The following is a 26,356-nucleotide window of genomic DNA, read 5'->3' on the forward strand; positions in this document are numbered from 1 at the left end:
ATGATAAGATTGTACAATCCTGTGTAATCAGTAACCTTGCTACCCAGCAACCAACCTTCTAAAGCCTTAGTGGCACAATCGACAAAGTCAGTCCAATCCTGAGACTGAATTTTCTGGGTGTCCCTGAACAGCACCCGGTACTGCTCGGTGGTTATGCCGAACCCATCAATCAGTGTATTCTTCAGGACTTGGTAGTTGTTAGCATCCTCAGCTCTCGTAGTGAGGAGCTTGTCTCGTCCTTTACCTTCAAAGGAGAGCCACAGTATAGCTGCCCACTGACTTGGGGGGACGCACTGGACAGTGCAGGCCCTCTCCAAAGCAGTTATCCACTTGTGGATGTCGTCTCCTTGTTTAAAGGGGGGCACTATTTTACTCAGGTGTCTAGTATCTATACCCCTGTCTTTCTCTCTAATGAGAATGCTGCCACCAGTGGGATCTAACCCACTCAATTTCTGCTCTCGGGCCAAGGCAAGTCTTTCTTCGGCGAGGGCAAGTTCTTCCCGCTCGATCCTCAGATTGACTTCCCTCATCTTCGCTTCGTGCTCCCTTCTCTGAGGGGACGTCATTCCTCTCTGAGAAGATTCCTGAGAAACATGTGTTCGAACAGATCTGTTAGAGCCTCTCGAGAGAGAGACCTAGCTCGTCCGTTCCCAAGGTTACGCCTGCTTGAGCGTGGGCCCGGGGCTCCCCCAGTTCCATTCTCATGCCTGCTTAAGATGGTCCTTGTGAGCCTACTGACTACTACGGGACCTCCGTCTGCCTCGTCTCCTGCTAACTCTTCTTCCTCTTCCTCCTCACCATGGAGGTCGAGGTCAGGGTCACCAAGGGTTCCCTCTAAGGGAGGCATGTTCCCATCAGCATTAGGGGGGCCTGTGTTAGAGGACCTCCTAGCATCGTAAGTCTCTAAGAGACCTATCAGAAATGTGATGGTAGGGTTAGAACCCTGGTTTAGCTTCCTGGAGGCACACAGCTGTCTCATCTCCGTGAAGCTAAGAGCTGCATATCGTGACATGACCTGTGGAGGGTCAATGACCACTAAGGGAGTCTCTGCAGACTCTCCGTGGACCGACATGCTTTCTAGTGAGGTGTAAGTGATGCACCTACCTACACTATGTGTTTACCTACTGATCCCTTGCTAAGAGTTGTAGTCAGGGTGTGCTAAGCCCTGTTACACTACAACAGCTGGTTCAGTAGAACTCAGAGTATTCTAAGTTAAGTTATATGTACCTGGGTACTTATGTGATCTTTCAACTTGATGTTCTTAGGATACGTGTGTGGTAAAACAACAGCAAGCTCAAATCCCAACCGCTGCTCACCAATGTGAGAAGTTGGCCTGATATGTAGTGCTCACTATTCTAGTGATCACTGTGTATCATTCCAAACGACCCTTATTGATGATTGGTTGTAAGTCAACCTTATAGACCAGCTATCCTAGTAGCGTGGACAAGAGCAGTCTTCAGGCTAAACTCTAGAGGGCGTGTTAAGCCAGCTGTTTACCATCACATATACCCCTTGAACGCCAAGTGAAAGGACACCACACAAGTTGTTATGAAAATAAAGGATATTTATTTATAACAAGACTACCCTGGCTCTTTATGAGTCAGGGAGCTAAGCACAATACAAAACTCTTAGGAAAATACTTCTGGTTGCACAATTTACACAAATGCCCGAAGGGCACAAAACCATTTACACTGCAAGTGGAATGGGAGAGGTTATAAAGTTTAAAGTTACTGATTCCGGAGGAATCCGATCAGTGGGACTAAACGAAAAAGGAACTGGACACTTGTAGAGTGAACCTACGATGGAGCACCGAGATGCTCGAGTTACCTAGCCCAGAGGCTGCGGCTGCGTGGGGTTCAGCAAGATGTCGGGAGTCCTCGTTGTAGTCTCAGGAGCCTGAAAGAAGAAGTTGCTGGCAGGCGACCAGTGTCGATGTTCAGCGAGATCCAAGCCTGGATCGGTGATGAAGGAAACCTGAAAGCAGAGGGGACCCAGTTCTTAACCGCTAGCCAGCGATCGTGTGGGTACCAGGAAGGTACCGGATGAAGTCACCTCGACCAGGTGAGTGGGTGACGTCGGACTCGGCTGTTCCTCGGACCAGGAGGCGCGGCGGCGACCAGGATGGAGGGCGAGCTGTCCCACGAAGGTGTCTGCTGTCGATGATGCTGGGCCCAGGAGTGGGGCAGCAGGTCTTGGCAGTGGCAAACCCACGCGGTGGAGTCAAGATGGCATCTGGAGTGGACCAGGAGGGTCCGAGGTACTCCTCTGTTGAAGGGGAGCAAGAGCCAGTCTGGAGCAACCAGACCAGTGATGAAAGACTGTCGTAGTGCGTCGTGAAGAGGGCCACAAGCCGGTCGGCGAGTGGTCGGACAACGCGGTGAGTAGCAAGGAGCAGAAGGGCCCCCACGCAGATCTCGTGGATGCTGGGGAGGCAGACTTCGGTGCTGGAGCCGCTCAGGGTTAGGGCTTCTCAAACCCTAGGTGCACTCACTCGAGGGTCCCTCGGTGGGCGTGCTAGATAAGCGTGGTGCAGGTTCTGAAGAGGGCCGGTCCCGCAGGTCTCGTCACACCTACGAATCTCAGCTGGGCTGACGATGTAGGTAGAGGTCAGAGATGGCAGGGAACCCGGGTCTCGTCGAGCTGGGCAGTCTTGATCCGTGGGTGAGACGTACAGCAAACCGCAAGCGCTTAGGTGGTGCCTGCTGGTGCAGGGTGGCTACTCCTTAGCCACAAGGGAGAGTCTTCAGAAATAGTCAAGAGTTCCTTTCGTGGAAAGTAGTTCAAGATTCAGAATTATCCAATTTGGGAAGGGGACTCGCTCCTACCTTTATTCTAGGAAAAGGGGCTGGCCCGTGACTAGGTCCTACCTATGGGTGGGGCCAGGAGGGGGGTGGTTACACCCCTATCCTTTGTCTGGCTTCGCCCCAGCTCAGGGGCAGGGTTGCCCCCGAAACTGGTTTGAGCCGGGCTATGCACAGTGAGCACCGGGGTGCCACTTGCAATCACCTTCCTTTCAGCCCTGCCTACCTGGGATACACAAACCCTGTCTGGGATGGTGCTAACACCGCCCTCGACAGGAAACCCTTTGTCCAAGCTCCCCTCGCTGGAAGGTCTCCCAGCAGCAGGAGGTCAGACTTGTGTCTGGTGGCAGCATCCATTTTGTGATGCTGAGGCTTGAGTCAACTTTAACCGGGGTTCAAGGTTACTTCCATGTCGTGCCCCTCTAAAGGGGGGAATGCTAACCCCGTCGCCAGAATTGGCGAGGGGTTCGTATTCCAATTCGTATGACACCTTACTCGACATGTGTGGGTGATGCGATGCCAGAGTTAGCAAATAACCGCGAGGATTATAATGCATTTTAAGGTAGTTGGCACGCGTCACCATGGAACGGCTATTAGGACTTGGTTCCGCAAGCCGTCGACGGGCTCAGCTCGCGCCAGAGCACCATCCCACTTGATTCCCCGCACTCTGCCTTCAGGATTGATAAGGCCTGCCATAGGAGTGACTGATAGGAATCCATGTGTCCATTCTAGGGTTAGGTATAGGAATACTACACCTACAGCAACGGGTGATTACACCACCTTGCCCCAGCTGTCGTGCAGCCAGTTGTGTCAGATTTGGGCGGCCATCCAGGGGTGGCATAATACATGCTGCAGCCCCTGGTAGGCCCTGGGTACACCGATGCCCTGGATACCTGTGGTATGCTGATACAGGGACTGATAAGGCGGCCCAGTTCCAATTAGTGGATGCACCTAATGTACATGTGTGTTAATTTCGAGAGAGAACAGCTAGGCTGTGGGTCTGATTGGCAGGCCCACAGCCAGGGAAAGTCGTAAACCAATGAAGGAAAAAATCTGGGTGATCATAGGATGGCAGACCCTACTCTCCTACACAGGTGTTCACGGACAACACCACCGCCATGTGGTATTGCAACAAACAGGGCGGGGTGGGGACGTGGACCCTTTGTCAGGAGGCTCTGCGCCTCTGGACGTGGCTGGACTATCAGGGCATCACCCTGGTGGTTCAACATCTGGCGGGCTCTCTGAACGCCAGAGCAGACAAACTCAGCCGCCGGTGCATGATGGATCACGAATGGCGTCTACACTCGGACGTGGCGCAAGGCCTCTTTCGGCAGTGGGGAGAGCCTTGGTTGGATCTATTCGCCACCGAAGAGAACGCGCAATGTCGGCAGTTCTGCGCGTTGGAGTTTCCAAGGCGGCACTCGCTCGGGGACGCCCTTCGTCGCGAGTGGAGTTGCGGTCTGTTGTACGCCTTTCCGCCTATACCACTTCTGCCCAGAGTGCTGAAGATGATGAGGCGCGACCGGGCCCAAGTCATCTTGGTGGCTCCGGATTGGGCACGAAGGTACTGGTATCCCAAGCTACTCAGTATGTCAATCCATCCCCCGTTACACTGCCTCTTCAGGAGGACCTTCTGTCGCAGCAGCAGGGGACGGTCCTCCACCCGAACCTGTCCAGTCTCCACCTCCATGCGTGGAGATTGAGCGGCGACAGTTGATGCCATTTGACTTGCCTCCTCAAGTCTGTGATGTCATTCTGGCAGCCAGGCGTCCCTCCACAAAATCGGTATACGCCTGCCGGTGGAACGAATTTGTGGCATGGTGCACAGCAAAGGCTGTGGATCTCCTTTCCGCCACTCTTGCTGAGGTTCTCCTCTTACTATGGCCCAGCAGGGCTCTGCTCTGGGCACCCTAAAAGGTTATCTTTCTGCTATCTCTGCTTTCTTACGTCTTCCTGATCAGCCTTCTCTTTTCAAATCCCCCGTTGTTTCTAGTTTCTTCAAGGGCATTACTCACATGTTTCCCCCTGTCCCCTTCGTAATGCCTCAGTGGGATTTGAATCTAGTCTTGACTTTTCTGATGTGCGCTCCCTTTGAGCCTCTTCACAATTGTCCCATTCGTCTTCTGACTCTTAAGACTGCTTTCCTGGTATCCATCACCTCGGCTAGACGGGTGAGTGAGCTCCAGGCTCTATCTTCTAAGCCTCCTTTTCTGTCTATCCATCCAGACAAGGTTGTTCTCCGGACTCGTCCTTCCTTTCTTCCGAAAGTGGTGACTTCCTTTCACATCGGGCAAACTGTCACTTTGCCCACCTTCTTTCCACCTCCGCATCCTTCGAAAGAGGAAGAGAGGCTCCACCGTCTGGACCCAAAACGGGCGCTGTCCTTTTATTTGGACCGCACCAAACAGTTCCGGGTGGACGACCAGCTTTTTGTTGGATATGTGGGTGCTAAGAAGGGGAGGGCAGTACACAAGTGGACCATCTCGCGGTGGGTCTTCCTGTGTATAAAGGCTTGTTACTCCTTGGCTAAAAAGGACCCTCCTGTAGGGCTGAGAGCCCATTCCACCCGGGCCACAGCGGTGACTACTGCCCTGGGCCGAGGGGTCCCCTTGCAGGACATCTGTCAGGCAGCTACGTGGGCCTCGCTGCACACGTTTGCCAAACATTATTGCCTGGACAGCCAAGTCCGGAGAGACGGCTTCTTTGGCCGTTCTGTTCTCCAGGACTTTTTGGTGTGATCTTGGTTCGCAGACCCACCACCGGGGTTGGTATTGCTGGGGTATCTATTCTAAGGTGAGGAATCTAACTAACATGTTTCTTTCAGATGAACAAGTTACTTACCTTCGGTAACAATGTATCTGTAAGAAACATTAGTTAGTTAGATTCCTCACCGACCCACCCATCCTCCCCGTTCTGCGAACCGACATCTAGGGTTAAGGCTATCCTTTTCAGGGCACTAGATTTTTTGGCACCAGTGTCGGTCTCTTGCATGACACTGCGTTCCTGGCGCGGAAAGCTATGTACAAGAACTGACGTCAGCGCGCGAGGGCAGCGTCTAAGTACTCCAACGACGTCATTCTGGTGCACGGCGACGGACGCGGAGCCGCAGACGACACCTAGCGACGCGCACGGGGTGTTGCTGACGAAAAATCTTTCCGGATCCAGCCTGACGCCTGGGGATATTCTAAGGTGAGGAATCTAACTAATGTTTCTTACAGATACATCGTTACCGAAGGTAAGTAACTTGTTCGTCAGTCCTACTGCCTTTATCATAAACAGCGCCACTGGAATTAGGCAGCTGCACAGGCCCAAATTATGGGGCAGGGTTGGTTAAATTATGCCGCATAATGCAGCACATTTTGCGACAGTAGTACTTCATTATTTTCTAGTTAGGTCAGACTGGGCAGCACATGCGCTGCTCTGGGGCATGCTGTATTGGAGTATGGAATAGAAGCCCCGCCCACTCTCCGCCCATATTTGTCATTGGCTTGTGTCATTCCCCTTCGAAAATGCTGACTTCTAATTTGTTAAGAGGTTTTTTTAGTCCCTCCTAAGTACCGCCTTGTCTTAATGTGTAACCTCCCAGGAGGACAGGCCCTTTTACTTCGGTTGTTACACGGTACGTCTTTTTGAGTCTGTAAGCACTATTTTCTTTAATGAGTTTCTCCTACTGCAGGCAAGACATGCTTCCCTGCAATATTCAGCTCGCCATGCGTGATTTCACTTTACGAGCAGCCCGGGACAATGACGGCCGCTTCTTTGAATAGGTCTCGCAGTTACAAGTTTGACTTATTGGCACTGTAAATTACTGTCTTTTATTTATGTGTTAATTAGCAAAACAGAAAAATAAGGCATTGTCCTATACAATGCCAATTGCTCAAACTCTCGCAAACCTGAGGTGCTATTGCATTGCAAATGCTTGTTTTTAACACTGTCTGGGCATTCGTTGCACTTCATTACTAGCAGTTTAACAATCAAGTATAGCTATAAGCAACAGAAAGGTAGCCAGTCAGCCTTTGCAAAGGGCTTTCCACTGTGTGGCAATACGTGTCACAGCGTTTAGTAACTTTTGAACTGGAAACATTGTTTTTTGTTGAAATATGCAGACTGTGTAGCAGATGATGGATTATGTTAAATCCGTAAGTAAGTGTAAATGCCACCACAACTGCACAATCGCAGTTCCAGCAACCCGGATCATAACTTTTCATTATAAAACAGACCATACCTGTCCTAACAGTGCAAATCTTCTATACTAAGTTGGTCCAGGGGGGTAACCAGTACCATAACCCCTGCATATTGCCATAATCTGTGAGTATCCATGTAACAAAATACCTGTCTGTAGGATTTAGTGCAGAGTAATACAGTTGACACAGCCAAATACTATCTCTCATAAGAGAACCTAGTAAGGATTATCGTAGTACATATCGTAAATCACTATACGCAAATTAAGCAGCAGCCAATGGATTTGTGGTTGCACCTCCTGGTGTAGTCACAATTGTTTTTTTTTTGTTAAATATTACAAAGTTGCCCGCCTCTAAGGTCCGCTGCTTATAGACCATACAAAACAATAATACACACATGAATAGAGAGGCATCAATAGTTGAACAGAGTAAACAAAGAATGGTTCTTGGGCCTTCAATCTTGAAGTCAAATCTTGCTTTATTGTTTCAATTCATACAAGTGCAGCCAAGGCATTTTGCTTTCAACAAGGCTTCAACAGGGCTGCAAAGTGAACACAATTACGGGTCTCAATTTTGAAGTTTTTTTTCTTTTTTTCTACTAGTACATACAAAATGTATTTAAATTTATTTAGTGATAGTGAAACATTTCAATCGAATATTATTATATACAGATATTAAGAACACATTTCAAAACTCCTTTTCAACATGTCAAGAAAGGAGATCGTGAACCTATAAAGAAAATACCCAAGTACCAAAGCAAAAAATGCACGCAAACATAGTTCAACTCATGGTCTTGGCATCATTTGCCTAAAGGCACAGTGTGTAAACCCTCAGTGTGGTCAAGAGATTCAAGCATAGAAACACCCAAGGTGGAACAAGCACAACAAAATGCATAAAAGAAAGATCAAACCAAAGTTGGCTACAACACCCGAAAAAACACAGGTGCTGCCCAAACTATGGGATCCATTAAAGGGGACGTTATCGAAGACAGGCTATGCGTGCGGATCTGCATTCTTGCAGTGCCATGCAAACTGAGTAAAATGCATGGAACTTTCACTTAAGAGGTACCAGAAGAATTTCACCGCAGAGCGTTTATTGAGCTGTACCTGAGGTCATAACCTTTTGGGAAGCACAGGCTTTCCTCAAGCAACTTGGCCTTAAGATCTGTCAATGCCAGCTGCCTACTGGGCCGCTACATTCATGCCTGGGATTCTGTCGCTCAGGTCCTGCCTGATGTTCCGGCTGAGTTGTGCTCCACCCTTACACTTAAAAAGCGATTCAGGATGGCTGTGATGTCGCAAACATCACATTTCGTTGTGGGTTGTATACTACAGATTGCTTTGGTCTAGCAGTTGGCATCAGCATGATACCTAGGAATACACCCCCGTCTTCCTTAATGGACATGCCCTTTGATGGCTCTTGTCTGTTTAGCAAGAAGGCAGACTACGCTCTCAAGAGCTTTAAAGACGGCAGGGCCACAACCCTCTCCTTGGGCTTGTCTGCCTGGTGCGTCAATTTCAACAACAGTTCCACTCCCATCTGTGGCTATGGGAGGGGCCTTCATTTCTGCCTGCACCTATCCATTTAACCAGACCAGCAGACCCTTATCCGAGGCTGCACTACTGTAGATGTGTACAATAGGGACAACTTGTAGCCCAGTCCCTCACCCCTCCAGCTACTGCACCCACAAAACCTCTTTAGTGTGCCCTTCAAGGTACAAAGCCACCATGTCGGTGACAGAATTTAACATTTTCTCCCAGGGTGGCAAGCCATCACTTTGGACAAGTGGGTCCATCAAGTTGTCCAGTGGGTTAACACCCTTCCGTTTTTTTACCCTGACGGACCTACCCCTATTGTCACAGCAGCTGACTGCGGCCATCTTTCCTGGTCAAAGAAGCCATAGAGAGGGTACTGGCATCAGAAGTAGGCTCTGGTTTCTACTCTCACTACTTTCTAATGACAAAGGAGGACGGTGGCCTTCATCCTATTTTAGACCTTAGACTCTTCAGTGCATTTTTGAGGGATGACAAATTAAATATGCACACTCTAGCCCAAGTCTTGTCTGCCCTTGACCCTGGGGTCTGTATGGTAACATTGGACCTGTAGAATGTTTATTTTCACATCCTCTGTCCTGCAGGCTCAAAGGCACTATCTGCGGATCATGTAGGGCTGGAGCATTTTCAGTTTGCTTTGCTCCCCATTGGTCTCACTAGTGCCCCTCGGTTGTTCATGAAAATGATACTGGTGGTCGCAGCGCATCTTCGAAGGTCAGGGGTTCCAGTCTTTGCCTACCTTGAAGACTGGCTGCTGAAAGCAGGCTCACCCCAGTCAGTTGTCACCCACCTCCATACTATGGCAAACATTTTTGGGGTTTACTAACTGTGTCAAGGTTAGACCTGGCTCCTTCTCAGGCGCTACCTTTCATCGGAGCTGTTCTGGACATGGTGCAGTTTCGTGCCTTCCCACCAGAGCGGAGAGTCCAGGACATTTGGGATATGATCCTTCTGTCTTAGCCTCTGTTCTGAATCTCAGTGAGGACAATTCTAGGAGTGCTGGGAATGATGGTCTCCTGCATCCTGCTGGTCAAGTATGCCAGGTTGTAAATGCTGGTTCTGCCATGGGATCTGAAGTCCCAATGGCTCAGCATCAAGGGTATCTCTCTGACCATGTCCAGATTTCAGAGAAGACTGCAAACCACCCCTGTGGGGGCTGCTGGACCTTGATTGGGTCAGTGCCAGACTTCACTCCTTCCCCCCACCCAGAGCCAAAAGTGGTCACCAATGCATCACTTCTGTTTGGGTAGGCCATTTGGGAGGAGTGAAGATCAGACATCTGGGCTTTGGCAGAGGCCCGGCTCCATATCAGCCTACTGGAGTTTCTGACCACCCCTTTGCTGTTAGAAGCCTTCTTATCACTTATCAAAGGGAGGCTAGTGCAGGTGCTTGCTGACCTCTCTACTACTGTAACAATGAGGGTGGCATTGTGGACTCTGTGTCAGGAGGCACTGCGCCTATAGAAATGACTGGAACATTAAGGGGTTTTCTAGGCGGTACACTACCTGGTGGTATCCCTAAACTCCATTGCAGACACCGATCTTCGGATGCCTGGTGGACCATGAATGACTGATCTACCTGGAAATGGCACAATGTGTCTTCTGCGAATGGGGAGAACCTTGGCTCGACCATTTAGCCACCACTGAGAATGTGCACTGTCAGCACTTAAGTGCTGAAGTTTTCCAGATGGATCTCTCTCTGAGACGCATTTTGCTGAGAGTGGAGTTTGGCATCCTGTTAGCCTCCACTACCTCTCCTGCCACAAGCTCTTAAGATTATCAGGAGCGAATGGATCCAAGTCATCTTGGGGGCACCTGACTGGGCCAGGAGAGTGTGGTACTCCTGGTAATGAGTACCAGTCCTCCGATCAGGCTGCTTCTTTGGGAGAATCTTCTTTCGCAACTGTAGAGCTGGGTCTTACACCCAGGCCTGCGCAATCTTCACCTCCGTGCTCTGTGATTGAGCAGCATTCAGCATCCCTCCTGGAGTTTTTAATGTGATCTTAGCGGCTAGGCATCCTTCCACTAAATTATTATATAGTTGCCAGTGTGACAAGTTTGTGGCTTGGTGCGGTACTCTGCAGCTTGACCTACTTAAGTTCGAACTCTCCAAACTGTTGCTGTTTGTATAGTCCCTAAACCAGCAAGGACCTGCCTTGGGCACAGTTCAAGGTTGTTTCTCTTTCGGCCTGATTTTGGTTGCAGTATCATCCCTCTTTATTTAAATCACCTGTTGTGATCTGTTGCAAGCCTTTCAACACACAAGTCTCCGCCTACTCCTTTCATTATGCCTTTTCTGAATGGCATAACATCAGCGCAACATATAATAGCAAGCCGTCACTGTCAGCCCACCATACAAGACTTACTTTCTGGACAAGTTGGTCTTGATAACTTGAGCCTCCTTGCTTCCGAAAGTGGTGAGATTTTTTTTTATGTCGAAGAAAACATCCCTCTCTTGGCTCTCTTCGGTCTGCCTCATCTCTTCGAGGAGGAGGAGGAGAAGCTCTATTGGTTAGATCCTATAAGAGCTCTCAGCTTTGACATCAGCTGTACCAAACCGCATCGAGCGAACGAAACGATCTGCTCTTTATCGGATTCAGTCGAGCGAAAAAGAGCACAGTAGTGCAGATAAAAACATCTCTTTGATTGTGTTCTGTATCAAAATCTTCTGTGCTTTTGCCAAGAAGCAGCCCCCTGAAGACTTACAGACTCATTTCACCATAGCCAAGGCTACCATGGCAAAGGCAAGCAAAGTGCCTCTTCTGGATATTTACCAGCTGCTATGTTGGTGTTGCTTAACACATTCATGAAGCACTGCTGCCTAGACTGCCAGGGTTGTCAAGAGAGGGAACTGTGCCCGCTTAGATTTGAAGGATTTTTTTGCCAAATCAGACCGACCACTTGGGCTGTACTGCTTTGGTATCTATTCAAAAAGTAAGGAATCAGCTGTTAGAAGTTTCCATTAGAATAGCAGGTTACTTACCTCTGGTAGTGCTCTTACTGGTGGATATTCTATCTAACCACAAATTCCTCACTGACCATTTCATCCTCTTCCTTCTGTGAACTGGGCTCCTTTCTCTATATAAAAAGGTCCCAAGTCTAGTGATCTGCACAGCCAGTCTCCTAACCGGTTCTGTGCCTGGGGCAGCTTATAAAGGAATTGACGTCGGCATGCATGGGTGGCATTTATATGCGTCTCTGCAAATCACTTTTAGAGCGAAATAATGTTTATTTATTTATAAATTTCTATATAGCGCGAACAAGATCCCAAGGGATATCAGAGCGCTTTACAGTCGAACTTGAAGGATAATAATGTAAACAACAACAAATTAAAAACACAAATGATCATAAGGTACACGAAAATTCAAATGGAAGTTATGATAAACAGAAGTACAGGGTAAACGAAAGAGGGACACAGTATGTCAAAAAAAAAAAAGGTGTAGTAGAAAATGTTGAAACAATGGAAGTAGGAACAATGTCAACGGGCCAGAGAGCCTAGCCCAATTACTGAAGGAATTTATTCATCAGGAATCTTTTGACTTCCAGTTTGAACACCGTTGAACTGGAGATTCTGCGTATTTCTGGAGGACGAGAGTTCCAAATCTTTGGAGCCGCGCCAGAGAAGGCTCTGTGACAGGTTCTCTTTTTGTTAAGGATAAGTGGTTTCAAGAGTAAGGTGGCGGCGCTTCTAGAGGCTGTTACACCGCAAGATAGATCAAGTTTTTGTGCCAGGTACCTGGGCGTCTTGAAGTGGATGGCTTTGTGCGTCATAGTGGCAATTTTTAGCGGGATTCGTGCTTCGTAGGTGAGCCAATTTAGAGTTTTTAGGACTGGCGATATGCGCTCATTGCGTTTGGTGCCTGTAAACAGTCTAGCAGCAGCATTCAGTGAAGCCCTTAGCGGAGCCAGGGTGTATTTGGGCAGGCCACAGAGGGTAGCACTCCTGCAATCTAGCCTCGGTAGGACAAGCGCTTTGGTGCGAGGATAGCCAAAACTCCCTACCGGCACGCAGGGATACTGCAAAAATGTTTACAGATCCAGTGTGACGCCTGGGGAATATTCAAACGTGAGTAATCTGTGGTTATATATAGGATACAAAAGACTATTACCAAAGGTAAGTAGTGTGTTCTTTGAGCTTATGTTTTTCCACAAGGAAGCCATCAGGCTCACAATCATAAACAGTTGGGTAAGCAAAATTAGGTCTCTCCTAAGACCGTGCAGGCAACAGCTGTGCTGTCAAACCAGACCTAAAAATCCATGCTGATTAGTGCAGCGTTGCCTTCCCATTCTATTCTCAAACACACAGCTACACGCTGACATTTAGAGTTAATGATGGAAGGGGATGGAGCTGGAAAATAACAATACATTCTTCATGACTGTCCTCCTCCTGTCTGTCCTGTTACCAGAGAAAAACAAACACTTTAAATGATATACTTATCCAAAACCCCTTAACAGCATTATAGTGCCTGTGTGTACACCCTCCTTCACCCCAAAAAAGGTCAAGAAAGCATACTGCTGCTGGCTCAAGTAGCTGGAATAAACAAACAAAAGAATCACAGCTGCATGAAGTAGAAGCACCTTTTTCATTGAAATACACAACTTCTGCTCAATAAAAACATTTAAACCTCCCCACCAACATGCAGTCAGAGCCAAATCCATTCTTTGTAGTTCTCTTGAATGCTTTTTGAGGTTGATCACATGAGGTCTGGCAACAGCTGCGCTTTCAAGCCACTCCTAACAAACAACAAGCATTTGCAATGCAATAGGTCTCGCATTTACGCAAGTTTAAGCTATTGGCATTATAAATGACAATGCCTTTTATTTGTTTTAAAACAAAAACTAAACGGCGTTATCATTTACAATGCCAATAGCTCAAACTCGTGTAAATTCGAGACCTATTGCACTGCAAATGCTTGTTGAAGTTTGTTCTGGCCGACGCTACGGTCAATGTACTGTATTGCATTCATGATGTTTGGTTGATGTTTCTGCCTCAAATCCCTGGTTGGCAATGGCCAATGGATATAGTGAGAAAGGGCGCCATCTACATTTAGAGAAGCTTCTCTGGCCTACCATTTTGTATGTAGTCCATTCAAGATTAAACAACAGGATTGAATGAACGTTTTTAGGGCACTAGGCTTGGTATGTAAACAAACAAGCATTGGCATAGCCAATAGGTCGCGCATTTGGGACCTTAGAAGTGTTTAGCCATGCAACACTTGATGTTGTTACACCAAGGATATTGTGCTGGATAACTAAACACTTATAAGTATTTAGTTATGCATCAGGTCCCAAAGGCTATGCCAATGCTTGTTTCGCTTATGGAGGGTGGTGAGACAGCACAGACAATTGGAAGGTGATGGGTGGTAGGGAAGAAGTAGGAGGGTCAACAGAAGGATGGGGGTGGAAGGGAAGAAGTAACACGGACAAGGGGGGGGGGGGTGGAAGGGTAAGAAGCGTCACTGACAAGCAGGGGCTGGAGGGGAGGAAGAAATCAAGACAATTGGGGGAGAAGGGGGGGGAGAAGCGACAGGTACAGGGGTACCCCGTCCTCTGTTACTTTACTTAGGTAGACTGTAGTGTAGAGCTCATATTCCTGCATCATGTACCCAAGTGAAAATATAAATTACACATTCTCTGCTCACTTTCTAAAGAGAAAGCTGCAATGTGCACATTGTGTTCTTGAGTTGTTATAAAAGTAAAACTGTAATGTACATATCATATCACTCCCCTTACCTTCCACTAGTATAACTGTGATGTACACACCTTTTACCTGCTTACTCGACAATAGTGAAATTTTTTTCAAACACGTTACACCAGCTTTCTTGCCATGACTTCTGCTTGCTCTATAATACAACAATTGTAATGTGGACATCTCCTGCTCTCATTCCACAAGTAAACCGTAATGTACACATCATTTCCAGCCGAGCTTCCTTACAAAAATAAACTGTGTAATGCACACATCATGTCATTGCTTCCTATATGAAAGTAAATAGTTCATAATATATACATACTCAGCTTAGTTTACACATGTATAAATGTAACGTACGCATTCACAGAAGTGAGGCGGTAATGCACACATCTACTCTACCTCACTTACACGTCACTGGCAGAAAAACTGCGCAGACTCGTAAAAGCCTTTGTTCAATTCAAGAGATGCTCGTTCAGAAAACAGAACAGCTTCAAACATGCACTTTCTTTTCCGCCTTTCTCTCTCTTGCTCGGGGCCAGAGTCAGAGGCTGAGGTGGTGCGTCTCCCAGGGCATAGCTTTGTATGTCTATCAAGCTACATCACCGTTTCATTTCTCATTTTTCCAATCCCTCCTAAGGCACATGAATACCAAACATTGTAATGAGGGAGCCGGAGAGGGCGATAAATATATCCGGCCTGCATTTAGTTTGATGTATTGCATATCCCTAGCTGGCTGTGTAATAAAGTTTACAAGAGGTGGTCAGGGACTGCAGTCTTTTTGATCATAGTTGAGCGTGTGGCTGTGGTGGTTTGAGGATCAGGGGGAGGGGAGGGAATGGCGGTTTAGGAGGAGAGGAGGCGAAGCCTGTGTAGAAATCGGTACAGATTCAGTTCAGACCAGCTATAGATCAGCCTCAGAATGCACTGTGAAGCCGCTGCTATATAACCCAATCACATACATCAACACCCAGCTGCTGCTCCGGGCCTGTGAGGCAGCTCTGACGCCTCAAACCACACATAAACACACATGTGCAACAGACACACAAAGAACAAGCACGCACAGACACACGGATCACCTACACATGCAAAAAGGAACATACGCACTCCCACACATACAGACGCGCACAGATCCCTGATGTAGAAAATCAGAGACGCCCATATGTACAACCACAAACACAGAAAACGGCCCCCACACAAACCGGTACAAACACACACACACTCCACGCGATAATCTCGTAAGTGTGTTAATGTGCTGCCGGGTTGAAGGGTCTATTTGCAGCATAAATTGACACGATCGCTTTCTGCACAAAGGGGGGATATGCAGACCGCTTCAAGAGGACAGGGAAGAGAAGGATCGAATCACAGACACCGAAAGAGATGGCGCACACAGGAGGGATGTGGTAACAATGAGTGACAGGGGGGTACGTGCCTACACAGAGAAAGTGAGGCAGACGGCGAGAAAGAGGATGAAGGGGTGGACCACGGACAGAGAAGTGCCAATGGAAGTGGATTGATGTGCAGTGATAGCGATCAGCAGAAAAGAGATGCCGTCCTCAGGGAAAATAAAGGCACAGATTGCGGCAACAGCAGAACCGTGAGGATGCGGAGAACAAGCTGCAGAGATGTACCTGAGGAAGATGGGTAAACAGAAACAAGTACAGGGAAGGATTAGAATAGTGAGCGCGGCGCTTATTATGAATGGACTTCAGGTCTAAGAGGAATCCAAATGCACTGCGTAAGTGCTTATGGCAGGGAAATGCACACACAGCATTTTGTATTCCTGGACGGGAATGCTTTTACATGTTACTTGTTTATCAGTAAGTACGAGCAGGGCGGAAGTGGGCGGGTGCGGCCAGGGACAAATGCATGTCGGACAACAATCGCAATAAAAAACAAGACACGTGGCTGCGGGACTCGCTCTGTGGCGAGAGGGGAGCAGGGAGTGAGCCTGCGTGTGGTGCGCACGACAAAGGAAAGCCAGGGCGCTGAAAGCTGGCAGCACTTTTAAAAGCCCTAACTAAATTTCTCGCAGGGCAGCGCATGCGCTAGCTCAGGCGAGACCTAAAAACTGTAATGATGTTTCCAGTAGCAGGAAGGGACTGGTTTTTTAGTGAAACCTGCCACGTGGGTTCCTACAGATTCACAAAGATTGAGTCGAACCTCTGCAGAATGTTGATGAGACTCAGACCAGATCCTCTACATGAGATCTTATGACTTCATCAGAAGCCAGTTGGTTCTAAGCAGGGTTGTGTCCAGTTCAGACCGTTGTAAAATTGTATGGAAAACTTTGATGTAGCGGTATTTTATGGTTTCCATCGCATTAACAAAAGGTAAACTTAATAATTATTTTTGTATACAATTTCTATATGTGTAGGGTTTGAAAAGGGTGCAAAGTATCTCTCTGTAATGAAAATAATTCCACAACATTCAGAAAACGTATTGCGAAACTTGGTAACGATGCATTAAAAAAAACTTTATTGCAAGTTAAATTATTCCTATGAGTCCTGAAACATCCTCAGTGCTGACTGATTAGGCAACTTCTGGTTCAGGAACATGTGTTTTTTAGAGCAAACAGGGCGGCAACCAAATGCCTTTTAAACTTTCTGTGTGTGCTCATAAAAGACCCACAAACTGGGAGACATCCTTTTGTTTCCTAGATCAAGACAGGCATTCTTCTGGCATTGCGCGCTGGTAGTTGCAGGATTCACCCATGCAGCTCTTAAACTGTTTTTAAGCTGTCACTTGTTGCTCTCACATTGCTGTTAACGCACGCTGCACTTTGCTGAACTAGGCAGACTTTTAAAAGTTTTAAAAATAGTGCACATAGCTCGTTTTTAAGAAATTGAAGTAAATACCTCACAATCTTTCGCATTTGCTCTCCCCGGTCCACCTCAGGTCTTGTAACTGATTGTTGTGGAGGGAGAAGCTAACTCCGGAAATACTCACTTCCAGGAGGACACTAGATGGACGCCATTTTGGGAGCTGGCGGTCTAGCTTTCAGGCAAAGGCACCAGGATGGCGCCGACGCAAAATTGATCAAGACAGGCATTCTTCTGCCATTTGCTCGCTGGTAGTTGCAAGATTCACCCACGCTGTTCTTAAACTGTTTTTAAGCTGTCAGTCGTTGCTCTCACATTGCTGCTAATGCACGCTGCACTTTGCTGAACTAGGCAGGTTTTTAAAAGTTTTAAATATAGTGCACATAGCTCGTTTTTAAGAAAATAAAGTAAATACCTCACAATCTTTCGCATTTGCTCTCTCCGGTCCACCGCAGCACTTGTAGCTGATTGTTGTGGAGGGAGAAGCAATCTCCGGAAATACTCACTTCCGGGAGTGTAAAGATGCATGTAGCCCTCTTGAAGCAGGACACAAGGCAAGGAGGTGTGAACTAAATATTTCTTTATTTACGCACTACACACGCAGGAGCGCCGGGCAACACACCCTACTCGGTGCCGCGGCTCCACAATCTCCGTCTTGCGCTACTAGCGCGTTCTGCTCTTGCGCGCTGCGTTTCCACGCAGCGTGCGAGAACTAGAACGCACACTACATATCTCCCTCCTTTTCCATGGCCCTGATACAGGCAGTCCTCACAGTCTCTAGGGTATGCACCCTCCATCTAGTTCATAGTCTTTGAAGCGGCTAGACCTCACAATCACTCTGCCAGCTCGGGTACGTCTTACCGGTGTGCCAGGGTTTCCAGGATCATTGCTTACACCTGGACTCCCCTCCATGCCTCGGGGATCGCCTCGTCCCGCTCTGTCCGGGCTGTGGCCTTCCTCCGTCGGTAGCTCTTCCACTTTCGTCGTCCCCTGGTCTCCCTGCTCCCCATCGTACTCTTTCTCTGGTATGCCTCTTCCTTCAGGGAGTTTTCTCCCTTCAATGTCCTTAGTGTAGGTCTCATGGGCTAACTTCTCGTTCTCTTCCTCTGGCCATTTTAAGATCTTGTTGCATTTCGCCATGCGATCGTGGGACCACACGTTCCCATCGCTGAGTAGGGCGGCTCTCTCATAAACCTCCTCCACTTGTAGAGGTGGACTGTACTTGCTGTCTCCCTTCTTCCTTCGAACCGCTAACTTGACTCTCACCCACTCCCCTTTCTCCAGGGTGGCGTTTTTTACCTTCCGTCTCTGGTTGAAGTACTCCGTGTACACTCTCTGGGCCTTCTCCAGGTTGTGTTGTACTACCGCCGGGGACCATTTGCTTGTTATTGTCTTTTCCCTCCACATGACGTTGTCCTTGGTGAAAGGGTGTCTCCCCCTTTGTATTTGGAAGGGGCTGTATCCCGTCCCCGTGGGGGTGATGCGATAGGCCCACACCGTTTTCTGTATCTCTTTCTCCCAGTCTTTCCCCATCATGATTGCTGCTTGGATAGAGCCCATTAGCACTCTATTGAAGCGTTCTACCTGTCTATTGCTCGACGGGTGGTACACCGCCGTGTGCAGCAATTTTAACCCATTTCGCTCCGCGTATTTGTTCCATTTTTCCGATCTAAATTGGGGTCCATTGTCACTCAATAGCGTTCTGGGGATGCCTTCCCTTAGAAAAACCGAGGTGAGAAATGTTATCACAGTTTCTGCTTCCATTTCTTCCTGTATGTGTATCTCCGGCCATTTGGAATACTTGTCGACCAGGACACCGAGGTATTGGGGCGTTCCGTGGATGTCCAGCACCGGTCCCAGGTTGTCCACCGCCACGTCTTCCCATGGCCCACTTGGTAAGGGGAATTTCCCCAGCGCCGGACGTAGGGGCACCAGCGTCTTGTCTGCTCCTTGGCACTGGCTGCACTCTCTCACTTGCCTTTCCACCTGAGCGTCCATTCCTGGCCACCAGTACATGTGCTTCACCCTCGCCTTAGATTTTACTATTATAAGTGCCCTTCGTGTAGCATTGTGAGTAATCGGGGGACCACTGCCGCTGGAGGAACCACTTTGTCTCTCCTGTACAGGAATATTCCTTCGTTCCCCACCGATAACTCTTCTCGTACTTCGTAATATTTTTGGAGAGCCTCTCCTAGCCGTTTCTTCTCTGGCCATCCCTTTATTATGTGTTCCTTGACCTTGCAAATTTCCTCATCTTCTCCATACGCCTGTATCCAGTCTTGTTTGCTTATCACCCTTTCGGGAACATCCATTATTGCCACCATCTCGTCTTCTTCGGGCGTCGTGTCCGGGGCACCTTCCATGGCTGCTGCTCGGCTAAGATAGTCTGCCACCTCATTCCTCGTCCCCGGAATATATCCCACGTCATATCTGTACTCCAGCAGTTTGAGCGTCATTTTCGCTATGCGGGGTGTGGCGCCTGCATGCCCGCTTGAGGTGAGCACCTTGACCAAAGGCTTGTGGTCCGTCTTCAGCAAGAACCTTGTGCCCCATAAGAATTGGCGATATTTTCCCATCGCCCACACCACAGCTAGCATCTCTTTCTCAATCACACTGTATTTCTGCTCAGTGGGTGATAGTGTCCTGGACGCGAAGCTGAGTGTTTCCACCTGTCCATCACTTCTTTCCTGCATGAGTACTGCCCCTAGTCCTTTTTTGCTGGCATCTGTCGTCAGAATCGACCGGCCGAGTGGATCATACCCTTGCAAGGGCACCGCTTGACTGATGTCTTTCTTCAGGGCCTCAAATTCCTTTTGTGTGTCCTATGTCCATTGGTAGGTCGTTTTGTCTCTCGTTAGTTGTCGGAGGTGATGGGTCTTGGTGGCGAAGTGTGGTACGAATTTGCTGTAATACTCTGCCATCCCTAAGAAGGACCTTACTTCCTCTTTGTTGTTGGGTGCAGTCGCCTTGCATATCGCCTCCACATTCGCTCTTTTGGGGGTGATGCCGTGTCCTCCTATCTCGTGCCCAAGGTAGGTGACTGATGTCATTCCCAGCCTGCACTGTTCCCATTCCGCCGTCAGGCCCTTGTCTTCTAGTACTCTGAGTACCTTCTCCAGTCTCTCATCGTGGTTTCTTCTATCTGTTCCCATCACGAGTATATCATCCTGAAAATACTGGACGCCTTCGATGTCCTGAAACAGCCGGTGCATCAGCTTTTGGAACACCGCCGCTGCGGAGGCGAGGCCAAATGGCATTCTCCGGAACTGGTAGCACCCGAAGGGTGTGATAAACGATGTCAACTTCCGGCTTGACAGGTGTAGGTCTATCTGGTGATAGGCGGACGTTAGGTCGATGGTGGAGAACCACTTTACCCCTTTGGTCTTGGCTAGCATTTCTTCGATGCGAGGTAATGGGAATTTCTCTACTATGAGACACTTGTTTAGTTCCCAAAGGTCCACACAGAGACGGACTTTCCCATTAGGTTTCATCGCAACTACCAGGGGGGCGAGCCATTCCGCACTGTCGATCGGCTCTATTATCCCCTCCTTTTCCAATCTGTGTAGCTCCGTCTGCACCGCATCTCTCACCACTAAGGGTATGTTCCTGACTTTGTGGGACACCGGACTGGAGTTTTCTTTAAGTACTATCTTGTGTGTAAATTTCTCCAGCTTCCCCCCCTTTCCTCCAAACACTTTCGGGAATTTATGCTTCATCGCTTCCAGTACCGGCCAGCTCCCTGGCGCTGTCATGAGGACTTGTGTATCGCCTCCCGGGTCTAGTTTGATCCCTAGATCCCGTTGGTCCATCCATCCCAGTACGGAGGGGCCTTTCTCCGCTATGTACAGTTTGCACTCGGCTTGTCTTCCCCGGAATTCAAAGGTCAGTTTCCGGTACCCCGCCATGGGTATCGGTTCCCCTGTATACGATACCGGCCGAATGTCTGGGGGTTCCAGCCTTGTTCCCAACGTGGGTTCAAACTGCTCCTTCCATACCGCTTTCTGGATGATGGTGTACGGGGATCCCGAGTCTATTACTATTTGGATGTTCACCCCTCCAATCTTCATGTCGCATTGGGGTTTGCGGGTTCTCTTCCCGTCTATCCCCAGCACCTGATCCTCAATACACAGGACCTCCACGTCTTCCTCCTGCTCTTCTTCCTCTTCTCGTTGCTCTTGTTCCACATACTTCACCACGGGTCTCTTCGTCTTCCTTCAGCAGACTTTCTCATAGTGACCCATTATGCCGCAGAACATACACTTCGCCCGGAACGCTGGGCATCTCTTGTTCTGAGCTGTGTGTGCAGGGCTGCCGCATCTGTAGCAAGCTCCGTTGTTGTCTCTTGTCTGCTTCCACGTTTGTCCCGTCTTCCCTTTCCACTTCGGGGGTCCTCTGCTCTCCTGAGCTTGTTGTTTGCTTCTTCCCTGTGCTTCTGCTTCATCCACTTTGTTCACCATGACCTTGGGGACCACCTCTCGTTTTGCTGCCTCCGCGCACCGTTTAGTCAACTCCGCTTTCTTCACCATCGCTATCACTTCTTTTAGAGGTGCCTCACTATTCGCCCACAGTTTATCTTGCACGCTTTTGTTCGTAGTATGCATGACGATTTGGTCCTTGATGAACTCATCGTGCAGAGCTCCGTATTTGCCTGTCACTGCCAGTTTCTTCAAGGCCGCCAAGTATTCATCGATGGTTTCTCCCGGCTCTTGTCTCCTCTGTTGGAAGTTGTATCTATCTATCGAGACACTCACCGCCGGGCGGTAGTGGGCATCAAGGTCCTCCATGGCGTGTTTAAATACGTCATCGTGCGCGTTTTGCCTGAGTTGCGGCACTAGATTCTAGTAGACCCTTATGCCTTCCGGGCCTAAATTGTGCAGGAGTATTCTTTTCTTCCTGGCGCTGGGGAACTCTTCTCCGTTCTCATCTTCGAGGGCCGCTAGGTAGTTCTTAAAATATTCCCGCCAATCCTCCCACTTCATTTGGGGTTCTCCTGGTCTTGGCAGAAACGGTATTAGCGCCGTCAGTGAAGATCCTTGGGTGCTCATCTCTCCTCTCCTTCCTGGCGCCGCTCCTGAGCCTCTTGGACTATCTGGTGTGTCTCCTCTCTCTGGTTGCGCCTGCTCCTGCTGTCGCTCCTCTTCCGACCCCCCGTCGCTGCGTGCTGCCGCCTCCGCCAGGTTCACTGTGACTAGGCCTCTCGCGTGCTTCTTGCGGTTGCGCGCCGTCTATCGGCCTCTGCACGTGGCCTGTACCTTCTATCTGCTGCCTCTGCCACGCTCCTCGTGTGTTTTCCTCTGGGGTAGTTCTTCCTGTCTTCCCCCTTGGCTGGCCAATGCTGCTCTTGCCTGCTCTCCTGGTCCTTGGGTCTGGATCCTTCTGCTGTCTGTGATAGCAGAATCCCACTCTCGTCGCCACTGTAAAGATGTATGTAGCCCTCTTGAAGCAGGACACAAGGCAAGGAGGTGTGAACTAAGTATTTCTTTATTTACGCACTACACACGCAGGAGCGCCGGGCAACACACCCTACTCGGTGCCGCGGCTCCGCAATCTCCGTCTCGCGCTACTCGCGCATGCGCATTTCCCTTTAGCGCGTTCTGCTCTCGCGCGCTGCGTAGCCACGCAGCGTGCGAGAACTAGAACGCACACTACAGGGAGGACACTAGACGGACGCCATTTGGGAGTTGGCGGTCTAACTTTCACGCAAAGGCACCTTCCGGGTCTGGATTTAAGAGCGGGATGGCGCCGACGCGAAATTGATCAAGACAGGCATTCTTCGGGAATTTGCGCGCTGGTAGTTGCAAGATTCACCCACGCTGCTCTTAAACTGTTTTTAAGCTGTCACTCGTTGCTCTCACATTGCTGCTAATGCATGCGGCACTTTACTGAACTAGGCAGGCTTTTAAAAGTTTTAAAAATAGTGCACAGAGCTCGTTTTTAAGAAATGTAAGTAATTACCTCACAATCTTTCGCGTTTGCTCTCCCCGGTCCACCACAGCTCTTGTAACTGATTGTTGTGGAGGGAGAAGAAAACTCCGGAAATACTCACTTCTGGGAGGACACTAGACGGACGCCATTTTGGGAGATGGGGTCTAGCTTTCACGCAAAGGCACTTCCCGGGCCTGGATTTCAGACTGGGATGGCGCTGACGCGCTGCGGACGCGAGCAGCGGGCGCATCTAAGACAAGCACGTCTGCGCCTGTCTGGGACCAGGAACCCTGCCCAAACCATCTAGATTCCTCCTGAACCTCTTACATACTCAAATATAGAGCTACGGGCACTGAATACAGGAGTCCATCCCACCTGCCAGCACTATGGTCGCCCATGAGCCCTTGATCTGCCCTGTCTGTAGACTCACGGCCAAGACCGAGTTGAAGCAGAGGAAGGTCGCAGGAAAAAATACTGACTACATTAACTATTGGAAGATGGGACTAATCAACAGCAGATCCCTCCCAAAACATGCAATCGAGATAAGACTCCTAATAGAGGAGGAAGAGCTGGAGGCTCTATTTCTGACTGAAACCTGGCTCCGAGAAAGCTCTATCCCAGACATTGTAAACGCCCTACCCCAGGGCTTTGAAGTCTTTTGCCTTGATAGAGCAGGTACAACAGGAGGGGGCATCGCCATTATCTGTAAATCTCATCTAGCCTGTGTCATCAACCCCCCTCGACATAGCCAAATGTGAGGCCTTTGCTTTCAGACTGTCCCCCACCCCTGTATGGTGCTTCTCAGGCTGCCTTATCTACAGACCATCAGGGACCTGTACACCTTTTTTAGAAGACGCCCCTGACATCTTGGCTATCATGATAATAGGGAAAAGCGCCTTTACTGTCCTAGGCGACTTCAACATCCACCTGGACAATCACATCAACCCTTCGACAATTAGATGTGTAGCCGTAGATGCCCTACAGCTTACACAACTGGGACACCTGCCCACTCCCGAAAAGGGCCACACTCTGGACCCCTCTTTTTCAAATGATTTCAGACTGGAATCTCTGGCTCCCATACGGGTGCCATGGACAGACCACTTCTTCATCCAATCCGGTTTCTAAAACCCCACATTACAGAGTCCAAAAAATTAGTCCTGTACTGGGACGCAAATGGCCAAGGCAGGCCCCCGAAGACTGGATTACAGACCTGGAGTATTCTACCACACCAGAATCAAAAAATGTAGAAGAAGCCCCCAAAAATTGGCTATCCTGGATAAACTGATCCATAGACCGGAACTTCAGAAAACCAGGTCCGATACATCCAAATAACTCCAACAGATCGTCCTGGTTCAGCCCTGAGCTGGTCGCTCAAAAGAAATGCTGGAAAAAGCTGGAACGATGCTAGAGGAAAACATACGACCCCGAGCTTAAAATATTCTGCAAACTAGCTATCCAGCAATATCATAAGAATATTAGGAAAGCGCACGTGACCTACTTCGAAGAAAGAATTCAGAAGTCCTCCAACTCTTCAAAGGAGCTGTTTAAATTGGTAAAATCCCTCTCTACAATAGACTCTGGCGTTATCCCAATGCTCAAAAGAAAGATGCAATGAGTTAGCCTCGTTTTTTGAGAGCAAGGTGGAAAATATGTATAACTCCCTCCATCCTAACATGTGCATGACCTCAGCATCCACCGAAGACCCCAACTGCTCCCCTGAACCTCCCAAGAACACATAACAGCAACCACACTCCCCCTTCCCTGTTCTACTCAGCTTCCCCAAACTGAATGAGGAACAGGTTGGGTCCCTGTTACAGAATATTAAATCAGGGTCCCCCCTAGACCCGGTGCCACCCCATATTCTTGTCCAAGGGGGGAAAGGTGTCCTAACCCAACTCTCCCACCTCATCTCCCTATCCCTTTAAAGTGGTACTGTGCCCAAAGAGTGGAAGCATGCCATTGTAAAACCCCTATTGAAAAAACCCCAACTCAACCCCGCCTCTCTGACGAACTACCATCCAATCTCACTCTTACCCATTTTGGGCAAGTTCACTGAGAAACGCGTGAACTGCACCATCTCACAATTTCTAGAAGACAATGGTCTTATTCATCAGACACAGATGGGATTTCGACCCAAACACAACACTAAGTCCGCTTTACTTGTGGTCACCGAAAAACTAAAAAGCATTTTAGACCAGGGAAGAGCCGCCGCGATCGTGCTACTGGATCTAAGCGTGGCCTTTGACATGGTAGACCATGCCGTACTGGTTAATAGACTCAAGGGTAATGGAATCAGAGGTACAGCCAACTAATGCTGTAGGTTGTCATCACCAGGTGGGTATGGCAGGTAGGCTTTTTTCCCATTTGAGTTGCAGGAATGGAGGGATATGGTCCGAGTGTGTGCACCCCAAATAGTCCATTTGCTGAACAGTTGGGAGGAGGCAGACCGACCACACAATTCCGTCAAGTCTAACATGCAAGGTGTGCGGGAAGGAGTAAAACGATTACCCGCGTGTGTTAGGGTTACAGGTGCGCCATATATCTACAAGTTGCCAATGCAGGAGTCAGTTGCCTAGTGCGTGTGCATCTAATATGGCTAACGTGCGTGGTAGGGGAGGGAAACTGCTGTCCAGGGCCATGTCCAGTGCAAAGTTAAAGTCGTCCCCCCCTCTCCCGAAGCCACGGAACCCCACTCCCAACAGGATAGTTTGCAAGATAATGTGCCCTGGAATGAGGTCTGATCTGTGTTAGGGTCATATATCACCCCTAACAAAAGGCGACGGCCATCTAGTCGACAGTGTATTAACACATACCGACCATCGGCATCAATCACAACCTCATCTGCTACATAGGAGATCCCTGGCTTCACCCAGACCAATACCTTTCTGGCATCGGAGTAGTAGTCAGTAGCAAATACTTGCCCGCTATAACCGCCGTTGAAGTATGCGGGCTTCAACCAGGGTCAAGTGTTTCTCCTGCAGTAGTGCAATGTGAGTGGACCTGAGTTTAAAGTAGGAATATAGAACATAATGGCGATAATGTTAGTGTGGGTCATGCGACAACTGGGTCAAAACCCGGCCTGCAGCTTATTCGCATGGGGCAGAGGTCTATGTATTGTGCAATGATATTGATGGGCGAGTGCAACAAGGGGGGCTGAGCTCTCCCGGGCAATCAGTCACAACTGGGGAAAGCAGGGAAACCATAATATATAACATTATTAGAGTGGAGTACCAACGGGTGTCCGCCGAAACTGCCAAATTATTAGAGGTAAGTACAAGCCTTACAGGCTGGCTGAAAGAAGCGTCAGGGGACGTTGTGAGAACCAGGTTTGCAGCACCCCATGTAACAGGATATGGAGATACCAACTACAGTGATGAGTGCATGTAGAG

Source organism: Triturus cristatus, chromosome 5_2 (assembly GCF_964204655.1).
Source record: "Triturus cristatus chromosome 5_2, aTriCri1.1, whole genome shotgun sequence".
In the NCBI taxonomy this organism is placed as follows: Eukaryota; Metazoa; Chordata; class Amphibia; order Caudata; family Salamandridae; genus Triturus; species Triturus cristatus.